The sequence below is a fragment of the Phyllostomus discolor genome, chromosome 5 (assembly GCF_004126475.2).
Source record: "Phyllostomus discolor isolate MPI-MPIP mPhyDis1 chromosome 5, mPhyDis1.pri.v3, whole genome shotgun sequence".
NCBI lineage: Eukaryota > Metazoa > Chordata > Mammalia > Chiroptera > Phyllostomidae > Phyllostomus > Phyllostomus discolor.
In genome coordinates, this window is record NC_040907.2 from 11,819,594 (window position 1) to 11,830,557 (window position 10,964).

At 55.2% G+C, this 10,964-nt stretch overlaps 1 protein-coding gene across 3 annotated transcripts in view; it reads right to left on the reverse strand.

Annotated features, from left to right (window-relative positions):
* The window catches only part of TMCO4 (transmembrane and coiled-coil domains 4), a 76,885-nt gene extending 66,213 nt beyond the window's left edge, over positions 1-10,672 (reverse strand). Inside the window, exons 1-3 of one of the 3 annotated variants that reach the window (XM_036025416.1) lie at positions 10,609-10,658; positions 5,535-5,607; positions 2,305-2,397 (exon numbers count right to left, since the gene is read on the reverse strand). The gene's annotated coding sequence lies outside the window, so the exon portion shown is untranslated. Of the gene's footprint in view, positions 1-711; positions 831-2,304; positions 2,398-5,534; positions 5,608-10,608 lie in introns of those variants that run through there. The other 2 variants (XM_036025417.1, XM_036025418.1) reach the window with 2 other exon arrangements.
* Between the last annotated feature and the right edge of the window lie 292 nt (positions 10,673-10,964).

Consider the following 10,964-nt stretch of genomic DNA (forward strand, 5'->3'; position numbering starts at 1 on the left):
GTGGTTTTTAGTTCAAGAATAAACAACCCTCTCATCAGAGAAGCATGAGCTAGCCTGCCTCTAACCACAGGGGAGAGGGGGAAAAGTAGGTGTAAAGTTACGAGTACGCACTACACAGTTTATTCTTGTATTGTTTTTTCTTAATTATTGTTATTATTTTCCATGCAAACAACAGTATACCTCCTTTTGCCCCGCCCGGTAGCTAGTGCACAAAAAGCTCAGCTCGGGCCAAATTCACTCATTCACTCAATAAACATATTCCTGATGCCCTATAGTCCAGTCTGTCCGCAGTCACCCTAGTGGCCTTTGTTCCACATACACCAGTCCCGTCACCTGGCTGCTTAAAAGCCTTGGAAGGCTTCCCACTGCACCAGGATGGAATCCAGTCCCCTTAGGGTGGGCTACAATGACCTGTGTGATCAGCCCGCCTGTCTCTAAGCTTCTCATGCCCCCCACACCCGACTTGTTCACTACACCATAGCTGCACCGGCCGTCTTCCTGCTTTCAAACACCTGGGCTGGCCTCTCCTCTGGGCCTTTGCACTTGCCATTCCCCATGCCTGGGACACCCGTCCCCTGACCTGGACATCAGCCTGGCCTCAGCCCCAATGTCACCAGGCTAAAGTACTTCTGCCCCTCTACCCCAGCATCCTGTCTGGTTTACAATACTTAGTCCTATCTTCAATAATATATTTTTAAATTATTCACTTACTTATGGATGCCCGTAGAACATAAGCTTCTTAAGGCCAGCCCCTGGCTGCTGCTTCCCTGCCGTGTCCCGCGCTCCCTGAGGTGGCCCTGGGTGTTACAGGCATTGCATAACTACTTGCCGAATGAATGAGGGAGGGTATATGATGTGCGATGGCCTGTTCTGGACCTTGGGGCAGATCAGGGGACAATACTGACAAACTCCCTGTTCTCAGGGGCTTATGTTCTGGTGGGACACGGGCAGTAATACACCAACACGTAATGGTAATGACTCAAGTGACTTGCCCAGGATCGCACAGCTAGTAAGTGGTGGGACCAAGATTTGCACTTGGGTGGTCTGGTGGTCAGGTCCACTCCCTTAGCAGTCTGCTCAGTCCACAGTAAACATTTGGCCAGGACGTGTTCACCAGGGAAGAACAGTGAGGCAGGGTGAGGGGGCAGGACGTGATGCGCAGGTGGGAGTGACCGTGGGATGCAGGGGAAAGGCAGAGGGGCCATCCCAGCAGGCCCTGCAGGGAATACAGGGCACAGCCCTGCGGATGGGTGGGAGGGCACTCCAGCAGAAGCAGCAGGAACGTGGTGGAGGGAGACAAGTGAACAGACGATGACAAGCCAGAAGAATAGACGCTGTGATGGAAGAGAGAGACAGGGGGATAGCAAGAGGGAGCTGGAACCCAGGACTGGTTTCCTGGAGAAGGGAACGTCAGACGGGGGTGGGGGCGGGGGAAGAACGTGCTCTGGGCGGAGGGGACGGCACACGTCAAGACTCAGAGGTGGAAGAGAGAGAAGGCTTTTCGATTCTTTTTTATCCTCACCGAAGGACATTTTTCATTCCTTTTAGAGAGAGCGTGAGAGACATCTATGCGAGAGAGAACATCCATTGTTGCCTTCTCCTACGTACCCTGACAAAGGAGCGAACCTGCAACCCAGGCATGTGCCCTGACCAGGGATTGAACCTGCGACATTTTAGTCTGTGGGACGATGCTCCAACCAACCGAGTCACACCAGCCAGGGTAAGAGAAGATGCTTTTTAAGAACCAGAAAGATGCCCAGTGCAGCCAGGGTTTGGGCAGTGGGAGGGAAGAGACGGGGTGGGAGGGGATGCCGCTGCCAGGGGCCGTGCACCGCAGACCACGGTCTCCCAGCTAAAGACTGAGTCTTAGCCGCACGGCCATAGCCGTGCGAGGAGCTGTGAGGTCATGCGGGACCTCTCCGCACTATTATTTTTACAACTGCCTGTAGTCTATAATTATTTAAAACTAAAAACTAAAAAAAAAGAAAGAAAAAGAAAAAGCACTGTGATATCCCTACAAGATTTGAAGGACCTTTCCTTAAGATCCGAGCAAACTAAACACACAAATTCGCCTCCTCCCCAAACGAAGCAGTTCGTTAATTTAATAAACCCGAATTGGCACCTACTATGTGCCAGGCACCGTCCGACATGCTGGGGACACACGGTGACTAAGACAGACAACAACCCTCCACCCCGGAGCTGTGTTCTGGTGGGACAGACAAGATGCAAACTCCTATCTAAAATAAGACCATCTTAAATAATGGCGAGGGTTCTGAAGGAAAAGGAACTTTAAATAATACTTACCTCGATTTCTGGAAACAACTGCGGGCCTCCCGTCTAGGTCTGAACACAGGCTGCCAGCGTCCGGAGGGTTCTTGGGGAAATATGCAAATTGCCCTGGAGGAACAAACCGGAAAAACCAGCCCGTGGGTCCACAGGGTGTGGGATCTGGAGGAGGCCCGTGGGAGACAGGGATCCGGATGCCCCGGCTCAGGAGGCCTTGCCCCACCGGTCCCTGAACCTGGGACCCTTTCTTAGCGGGGTGGCAGGCAGCTACCAGTCACTGAGCACAGCCCTGGACTCTGCTTGGGCTCTGCTGTAACTCCTCAAACCCTGAGCTGTGGTCGCTGCGCCTGCTCCTTGGTTAGCCTGGCCGTGGAGGGCAGGCACCCGATCTCCTCCATCCTGGTGCGCACCCCTCACCTGCCACAGACTGGGTGCTCAGAAATGTTACTCCAGTGAATGAATGAACTAGTGTGGGGGCTTGAGCAAGAGCTAGACTTCCCTGGTTGTTTCTCTCCTGTTCTTACCCTCCCGTTGGACAGTGGATGAGGAACAGAGACAGAACAAGGACCAAGTAGCCAGAATTACCCAAGATGCCCCAGAGCGCCACCCCCAGAGTCCCCCAAAGCTTCAAGTAACCTGAACTTCATCCTAACGGCCCTTTTCCATGCCGAGGAGCTAGAGTATTATTTTCTGCCTCTTTAAGCCTCCATAGGGTTTTTAATTATCACTGATAATGTACACCCTTCCCCTGGCTGTCCGCCTTCCGCAGGGCGTGAGGACGTGCCCTTGCCACGCCTCCAACCTGACAGTCCAGCTACAAGTCCAACCTCATTAAAAAGCTGCACAGAAGAAAAATGGCTGGAAGAATAGCCTCCACAGTTATTTCTGAAAGATGAGAGGCCAGAGACTCTCCTGCATTCCCCCAGCGCTCTGCCCTAACTATGTACTGCTTTTGAACGTGAGAGCAAGCTATTTTATGTCCCTGTCCCCAGGGAGGGGACTGTGGGGACTTGCCTCAGGTTGCTGGCAGTGGCTGCCTTTAAAGGCAGGGGGGAGGGGCGATTATGGGTGATTTCACTTTTTTTCTTTCACGTTTCTGTTTTATGAATTTTTAAGGGTGAGTATGTCTTGATTTTAAGATTAGAAAAAAATACCTGGCTGGTGTAGCTCAGTGGATTGAGCGTGGGCTGCGAACCAAAGTGTCGCAGGTTCGATTCCCAGTCAGGCCATATACCTGGGTTGCAGGCCACGGCTCCCAGCAACCGCACATTGATGTTTCTCTCTCTCTTTCTCCCTCCCTTCCCTCTCTAAAAATAAGTAAATAAAATATTTAAAAAAGATTAGAAAAAATAGACGCGATTTTAAATTATATTATAATATGCTGCTCCGGGCTCCTGCTGGCTGGCGAGAAGTAGCTCTATGCACTTCTTTCCAAGTCTGTATTCCACAGATGCTGGTGGCCTGAAATAGGCCACGAGGAGAGTATTTACACCACAGAAATTGGCAAGTGCTACAAATGAGGGATTTTAATTTTGAGAGATGGTTCATAGCATGCCACTGGATATACCATACAATTCCGGTTACGTTTTTGAAAAATGTCTCAGATCATCACAAGGAAGCACATTAAAATGTTAACAATCAATGTCTCTCAGCAGTGGGGCTGCGGGACTAGAAGTAACTGGTTAGGTTTTTTTTCATTTTTTAAAAAGATTTTATTTATTTTTAGACAGAGGGTAGGGGGGAGAGAGAGGGAGAGAACCATCAATGTGTGGTTGCCTCTGATGTGCCCCTTAATGCGGACCTGGCCCGCAACCCAGTCATGTGCCCTGACTGGGAATCGAACCGGTGACCCTTTAGTTCGCAGGCGAGAGCTCAATCCACTGAGCCACACCAGCCAGGGTGTGTAGCTGGTTTTTGTTCTTTCTAATTTTCTATGTTTTTAAACATTTTCTGTCACAAGCTTTTTGGTGCTTTTATAATAGAAAAATAATTTTAATTAAAAAAAAAACAATTCTGTTTTAGAGCCCTATAATGGGGAGTGTTTTATCTCAGAAAGTCCTGGCCCTGTGCGACCAGCCAAGCCTCACAGGTGGCCAGTGATGGCCTTTACAAAGAGAAACAAAACAAAAACCAACCAAACAAAAAACTTGGAGCAGCCAGTGAAGGCCAAGGTCAAATCAGATGTGCCTGTGTGTACACGTGTGGTGTTCGTTCTCTTTCTCTCGCTTTTCCTCTTTTCTGGTTAACTAGTCACGGGTGCACTTTTAAATACGTCCGAAGTACAGTAGAATGAGCGTTACTCCTAGAGAGATGGCTATAGTGATGCAGGAAGGCTACAAACTAATTGTCTAATTGTTCTTGAGCCAAGAATGAAAAGCATCTGCTGAAGGAATCCTTTACAATAACAGAGCTCAGCACTGTTTTCAGGCCAGAAACTCTGGACTGTAGCTCAAAGTTCACACCCCCCTCACCCCCCCCCCCCCGAAATCTCGAGAAGGTCCCAGAAGGGAGGGGTCTAGCAGGCCCAATTTATTGCCCCCTTCCTCCCTCCAGCGATTTGGGAGAGAAACCCATTCATTCTCTCTCTATCTGGAAGTTAAGTTCAAAGCCAGTGGTAAATGCAGCATCTCAGCAGGTCTCCATGGCAACAGATCCACCAGAGAAGGACCCGGAGGGTCTGGGACACTCGCACTATAGACTGGAAGGAAACGGGAATGTTGGCACAGAAAGCTCCCACCCCAACCCGACTTCAGCAGCTTGGAGGAGGGGTGAGGTGGGTGTGGGCGACGGGGCACCCCTGGGGCGGACACCCAGGCTCCGTAACTTTTCGTCCGCATTTACCGTGGTGCCTGCCTCCCCGACTCCCATCCTAGTCCCAGTGGCCATCATCGCTCTGGGGGGGCCTTGTCACTAGCCTCCGGCCTCGTTCTGCCCTCGCCCCCACCTGTCTGCCCCGCAGCCCCAGCCCCAGGCCGCTCCAGTCTAAACCGAAGTCAGATCCTGTCCCTCCTCTGCTCCACACCTCCCGGACTCCCTCCTCACCAGTCACAGTCCTTACAGTTGGCGCCTCAGCCAGGTGCCATCTGCCCTCCCCCTCCTGTCCCCTTCACTTGTTCTGTCCAGCCCTACCACCCCGGGTCCCTCCAGGTACGCCGGCACCTCAGGGCCTCTGCCTGGCTGTTCCCTCGGCTGGGAGTCCTCCCCCCGTGCCCCCGGCCCCGGGGTAACCACTCAGCCAGCGCCCTTACCTCTCCAGGCCTGTGCTCCAGTCTCACAGCGCGGTGAGAAGGCGGGCCAGGCCCGTCCCGCACGTGCTTGGGGCTGGCAGAAAGATGTGATGTTCGTCTGCGGACAGGTGGCAGCTAGTGAGATTCATCGAATTGGGAGGTTTTCAAATTGTGTTTGAAATCTTTCTGGCCACTTCGGGATACACGCTAGTCCAAAGAAAAGCAGTGTGAGCCGTAGCGCCAACACCCAGGCACACGTTTGAATTGCACGCGCTTGTCCCGTGACCTTGCCCTTCCTTCCTCAGGGCCTCGCTGTCCCCGTCTGCACAGTGGAGACAACGGCACCCATGTTGCGGGCCTGTTGGGAGACAATGAGGTGATGATGATGCAAATTGGTAGCCCACGACTGCCATTTACCAAGCATCTGCTGTTAGGATGTTCAATTTAAAATTTTAATTCTGACAGAATGCACAGAGCATACAATTCACTGTCCCAACCGTTTTTAAGTATAAGACACATTCACACTGTTGTGCAAACTGTTCTTCAGGCCTTTCCAACTTGCAATGGGAAACTCCATACCCAAAGAGCAACTCCCCGTCCCCCTCCCTCAGCCCTGGTGACCCCCATTCTACTTCCTGTTCCTGTGATTTTGACTGAGCGCATCTGGGACCAGTTAACCAGAAAAGAGGAAGAGAGACAGGGAACACCACACACACACACACACAGAGGCACATCAAATCTGACCTTGGCCTTCACTGGCTGCTCCAAGTTTTCTGTTTGTTTTTATTTGTAAAGGCCACCACTGGCTGGCATCTAAGAAAAACAAAAGAAATTCATTCTTGCGTGTGATGGGCTAAGGGCCCAGATGTGGAGTTCTAAGGGTGGTTTAAAGGATTTTCAAAGACAACAGGGACTGTATTTGGTTTTCTCCTCGGCGCTGCCTTTGGAATTTCTCGTCTCCCCAGGAAGAGCCCCCACGTGCTGTCTATGCTGTGGGTTGGCAGATCCTGGCTGGGCGCCTGCTGTGGGCGCTTGCGGGCTGCGGACAGATGTGTGCGGAGCGGCTGTCTGCCCCCACTCCCGACAAAAATAACGCAGCCAGCGTTTTCTCTGGTGGCGGGTAATGTGACCGGCTGGACAAAAGTCGCAATCGCGGAGCATCCAACCGAGGTCCTACTGGAGGACAATCCCTGTCCAGCCCACAGCTGGCCTTTGCAGTCTCGCCACGGGTCAGTGCTCACCCCGCTCTCCTCACTTTGTCCGTGTGGTGTCCCTGAGAGTCGGGGCCCTTCTGGGTCCAGTGCAGGCCTTGGCGTCCTTACAGTGCCCGGGCAGGAACAAGACCCCCAGAAGACCCCTGGTAGCTGGGGGCTGCCCCCTCCCTCAGTGACCTCCTGAGCCCAGGGTGCTGCTGGATGAGCTCTGTGCACAGGAGGGGCCCCGAGGCAGAGCCCCAGTGGCGGGGACCAGCAGGGTCACTACCGTCTGTGGGAACCCAGCACCTCTCTCGGCATCAGCCTGGCTCCTCAGACGCACCTGAGAATCCAGTTTGGCTTTGGACTGGGTCCTGATCCCTGATCAGACCGAGGGGTGGAGGCACCTGAGGACCAGCACACACAGTTCAGGTGGCACATGCCCTTCGCCCACAGCTGCCACCGCCCTCTGCAGCTGGAACAGTTGGGGGCCCAGCCCATCTGACGGGACTGTTTACAGAGCTGGAACCACGGGTACCTCCGTCCTGCCATCACAGATAGCTGAAGACTCCTGTCTGTCACGCTGGCCCTGGTCCATGTTGTTGACAACGAGGCCACGTGACTCCACACCCAGGCTCTTTCCCACTTCACTATAGGGGCTCAGGGACAGCCAGGGGCCTTCCTGGACTCGTCCAGCTAACGTGGGGCCTGCCACCTCTGAAGCCCTCCAGGCTTTGTCTGGGCCACCCCACCTCCTCTCGGGTTTCAGGACCGGTTGCTCCTGTGCCCGTGCCTGTGACTAGGTGGGTCAGGGTGGGAGTGGAAGATGCTCGGACGTCAGTGCCCCCACCCCCCGACTCCCCAGCAGAGCTCCCCTGGGACCCCTTTGGCTCTGAAAGAGCAGGCACCACCACTTCCCCCTCCCACCAGAGACTCGTGACCACTCTCTGGAATTCGCCGCCACCGGACGATGGGTTACAGGCTTGCTGGTGGTCTGACTCCCCCACTAGGGAAAGCTCCTTGAGGGCATTGGCTTTTGTATCATGTTCTTGGACGTACCCTAGAACAGTGCCTGGCAGAGCAGGTGACAGAACGAATGAATGAATGAACACCGACCCCCACAGCTAAGCAATGACTTCAGCATTATTTTTTTTGACATAGAACCATACCATTTTATATAAAGTGGGGTCCCCATATTTGCTCAAGAGCTACCCCCACAAGTAGATTTCATGGATGAGCACCCCTCCAAGCGAACTCAGACCAGTCCCTGAGGGCCTGGGTCTTATGGTCCAGGTGGTGTACAGGGCACAGGCAGAAATTATTATTCCCAGGGATGAGCGTATAATTCCACCTGAGCTAAACTTCCCGTGTACCCGGGATGCCTTGCGGCCTGGGGCACCCGTCTAGTCTGAGCCCGGATCTGAAGGCTGAGGAGGTGTTAACCTAGGAAAAGTGAGATGAGGGCAGAGCAGTGGCCTGGAAGAGCATGTGCAAAGGCCCTGGGGAGGGAGGAGCTGTGGGCCTCAAGCACAGAGGGCCGTGGGCAGAGTGGTCGGAGGCAGGCTGAAGGAGTAGGCCGGGCATGGGTGGGGCCCAGACTGTGTGGCCTTGTGGTCCGAGTTAAGGTTTTTGTTCTTTACCCCAAGAAAATGAGAAGCCACAGCAGGGTTTACACAGAAAGGGCACAATCTGATTGAAGGGTAGCTACGTGGAAAGTGGGTTGGATTCCCCCCTTCCAGCCCCATTCTGCCTGCTGTATATACATCCAAGGTAGTGGGACCCCCCACCTCATCGGCAGCCCCCGTTTAAAACATACAGCAGTCTCCTCAGGCATCACGTGTGCAGGCCCGGGTGGCTGCTGCAGCCACTGTAGCTTGCTGGTCCCAGGGCAGGGAGAGAGGGTTTCAGGCCAATGAGAAATTCTGTGGGCTCTGACCCTGATAAGCTCCCAGGCCGAGCTACGGCACCGAGTCAGTTGGCTCTGCCCCTCCAACCGCTCCTGGGCCTTGGGCCAGAAAAGCACAAGGGCTCCCAGAGCGGCTGGCACCGCACAGGGCTCTTTGTGGCTTCAGTTCCTTCCATCCTCATGACAACCTTGGACACAGGTAGTTTACAGATGAGGACATTTGAGGAGGCTGCAAAGCCAGGACCTGAGCCCATGTCTCTCTGGGGCTGCATGCCTGCTGCCCAGGCTGGAGAGGCTAAAATGCTGATGGAGAAAGGAGCGTTCTGTTTGTGGAGCCAGGCAGGGGGCCTCCACCTGGGCGCCTGGAGCTCAGCCACCCCCAGCGCTGCCTCTTTCGTTTCTTTACCCAGAGCAGTAACAGGTTATCGATGCGGTTCCTAGTGGCTCCAAAGCAACCCACCCGAGCTCACACCTGCTTTTACAAGGCTTCTGACAGCAGCTGCACTTGGGATTGTGCTTTATCATCTGTGAAGCATTTTCACATAGTTTCATCAACTCTGTGAAGTATGGTGACCCCCACTGTATAAGAAAACAGAGGCCCAGAGAGGTGCGGTGATGAGGTCACACAGCTAGGAAGTGGCAGAGGCAGGTTCCAGCCTCTGAGGTTCTTCCTCTGGACCACTCCCTATCCACCTAGCACCCCCCGCAAATCCCTGGGGAGTGGGGTGAAAGCTCAGGCTGGCAGAGCATCTCCAACAAGAGAGAACCAAAGGTTCAGAGGGCTGGAGGCTGTGAGGTTCAGTCTCTGTTTGTCCTCTTGCCAACCTTCACGGGTTGGGAAGATTCCAACGGTCTCTCCTTCCTGCCCAGCCCTCCCCACCCCCATCTGCCCCACCGAATAGCAGACTTCTGTTCCACTCTCTGGGGTGTACTCCTGGAGGGCAGCGCTGGTTTGCTGCTCTATCCTTAGGGCCTAAGCATGCTCACGCCAGCACACAGTAGGTGCTCAATAAGTATTTGTTGAATGAACACATGGATGCCCCTAAAGCTTACAGGGGTCCCGTGTTTCTGCAGTGACAGGAACACTGAGTGGGTCAGGGAAAGCAGCAGCCTGTGCACTCCTACTCTGTGTTACTAGTGCCCAGGCCAAGACCCTGGCTCTAGCCTGGCTGTGCCCCGACTCCCTGGGTGACCCCAGGGCAGGGCAGAGAAGGACACTGTGAGGGCCTACTCTGCGCCAGGCACGGGGTCAGGCTGTGGGGTGGGGTATCCAGGTCCTTATCCTGTTCTCCTTCCTGGCTGTGTGGTCCCGAGGAAACCATCCACCTCTCTGAGCCTGTTTTCTTAGCTGTAAAACCCACTCTGAACTTAGCAGCAGTAATTCCTCCCTCTAACAATGGCAGCTGGGCCAGGACACATGGCCGGCCTGTAACACTGGGGGCCTGGGCTTTTCTCCAGAGGTGACTCCTAAACCGCCTCAGTTTCAGTGTCTGCTGTGAGCTCAGAGGCCACAGGGGCAAGGACAGAAGGGGCGACGGCTGCCCGAGGCCTTCCTCACCAGTAGCTGGTGTGGTGCGTGGAGGGGCTGCGTGGGACCAGGTGAATGAAACCCAGTGAACCCGTGCGTGTGACCTTGAACAAGTCCCTTCTCCAGCTGGGACCAGAGCAGCGGGCTCATTTATTAAGGGGAGCGCTGGGTGATCTCGGAGGGCTCCAAGCTCTGAGCTGGGAAGCAGGAGACAGCCTCTGCACTCTGCCCCGCCTCAGTTTCCCCAGCCACCTCCCCACGTGATCTCTAAGGGCTCTTCCGGCTGGGAAAGAAAACCAGCGACAACCAGGCCGCCTTGTCTCAGCGGCAGTCAGCGCTGGGGAAGCCCGCGGCGGTTCCCGGCGGGTCCCGAGCCCACGAGCGGCGGAGGGCGGGGTGGGGGGCAAAGGGCTAGCGGACTCGCGGGGTGGCGGTGGGGAGTGGCTCCGGCGGGAGCTGGCCCCTTACCTGGACGCTAAGGCGGCGGCAGCGGCGCGAAGGCGAAGTTGGCTCCTCCCGCCCGGCTCCTCCCCTGCCCCGGCCCGGCCCCGCCTGCCCGAGCTGGCCCCGACCGGTGCCACCGCCTGCCCCAGGCTGTCAGCCCCGGGCGCGCTTGGCCCCGCCGCCCGGCGGACGTGCGTCGGGACTGCGGGGCCTTCCGGGCTCTAGCTCGCGAGCTGCGAGTCCCCAACCGGCTCGTCCCGCTGCCACTCCGCGACAGGGGTGCCGGCTCAGGAAGTGACGGGCCTGTCCCGGCGCGAAACTCGGGTTGTGGGTGTGTTTGCCCCGCAGGAAGCTGCGCAGGGCAGGGCGCGAGGGAAGGC